Here is a 1783-nt window from a genome sequence, read left to right on the forward strand (position 1 = left end):
GATCTTGAGTTATGCCTTGTACATATCTCGGAGGCGGGATCTGTTAGATATACAAATGCTGGGTGACGTCACGCGTCGATCCTGGACGTATGTTGAGTTCGGGGCGTGACAGCCAGAACAAGCAAGTCCACATCAAAACCATCACTTGGCAAAGCGAGACCACAATGAAAAACCAAGTCAAACAATTGGGGTCACATTAAACCACCGCTCACAAATTGGCCACATCACTTACAAGGCGAGACTACCTGCTAGAAGCGGTACAAACAAACCTACACTGAAACTACACAAATTCGAGAAAATGAAATCCTCTGGTAGGCTTGATTTCATCTATTGACCCATTCCACTACAACCCACAAGCCAAGACCGCTAGGGGAAGGCTTAGCCGCCATTAAACATTAAGGCTCTGACTAACCAACAACCAAAAACACTAACCCAAACCCGCAAATCTAGCCCCAAAACAGGGAGAAGCCCTGTACGGGAATAAATCTCGAGAAACGAGTCTGAGACCTGCATCAGAGCCAGAAAAGTTGGGCGTCGAAAAAATAGTAGGGGGGAACAAGTGTTGGGCAACACTAAGGACCTGTAAGAAAGTAAGGGGGGTCGTAGAGAGAAAGGGGAAAACGTAAGGGTCTCCACGGTCGCGAAGGAGTGAACGCCGGGGGGAGGGGGCTCGGGGAGGAAGCGAACGATCTTGTACGAGCCTTTGTAAAAATGAAATTCGGTAAAAGAAAATGTACCTCCACAATGGCACGTACCAATAGTTGTAATACAATATCATACTTTTATGAAATCAAATTTAATTATGGGAGTGTTTATGTTCATTTTAAAATGTAGCAACTATGTACGGATAAACTTACCCTTGCAATAGTACGTACCAATTAGTAGTAATACCACAATTTTAAGTGTGTATAGTTTCATATTAAGCGTATATATACCAACAAACATACCCAAATGGTAAAAATAAAATTGAACGAATCAACTGTGATATCTACATAATTAATTGTACCAACAAGTATTTTGTTCACAAATCAAATGTACCAAACATTAGCAACAAATCTACCGTGCGATAAACTTTCGGCTCCCCGAACAAACAATATCCATGAACGTCCCACACACACCACAAAAACCTCACAATAAAAAATTATGGAGCGTAAACATAAGGATTTGGATTCTAATATGTTTAGAAAATGAGTTGGCATGCAAGTTAAAAACATAAATTAAAAAAGTGTAAACATATTTCGCTAGAAGGAGGGCTCGAACCTCCGACCTTGTGGTTAACAGCCACACGCTCTAGCCAACTGAGCTATTCCAGCTTCTTGATGACATATTCCAGATTTTATTTTCATATAATGTTATATCTTAACCAAGACAGAAATTTAGAACACCACTTATTTACTTTTTTAACCCGCAAGTGAAAAATTCCGTAAGACACCTGACGTACACTAATATATTAGTACCCAGATCCTCTCCGGATCTAAAAAGTCTAAGCCTAAGGATCAAATGATCATGACCGTTGAAATTTGATTCAACTATTACAAACAGGGGGCCTCTCTAAAAGTTATAATAATTGTAGTTATTTGATCAAATTTCAACGGTCCGGATCATGTAATCCTCAGGCTCTGATTTTTAAGATTCAGAGAGGATCTGGGTTCAATATATTTGAAGGCAAAATTTTGACATTCTTGATCTAATTGTTTAAACACCGATATATCTCATACATCAAAGTGTATCATTAAAAATCACCAAGGTAAGCAGACCTAGCATTGTGTTTGGTATATGGGTT

At 39.5% G+C, this 1783-nt stretch overlaps 1 non-coding gene across 1 annotated transcript; it reads right to left on the bottom strand.

Moving 5' to 3' along the window:
- Positions 1–1239: 1239 nt before the first annotated feature.
- TRNAN-GUU (transfer RNA asparagine (anticodon GUU)) lies at positions 1240–1313 on the bottom strand. Its single transcript has one exon. It is a non-coding gene; the product is annotated as a tRNA-Asn (tRNA).
- Positions 1314–1783: the final 470 nt, after the last annotated feature.

This window comes from Malus sylvestris, chromosome 7, assembly GCF_916048215.2.
Source record: "Malus sylvestris chromosome 7, drMalSylv7.2, whole genome shotgun sequence".
NCBI lineage: Eukaryota > Viridiplantae > Streptophyta > Magnoliopsida > Rosales > Rosaceae > Malus > Malus sylvestris.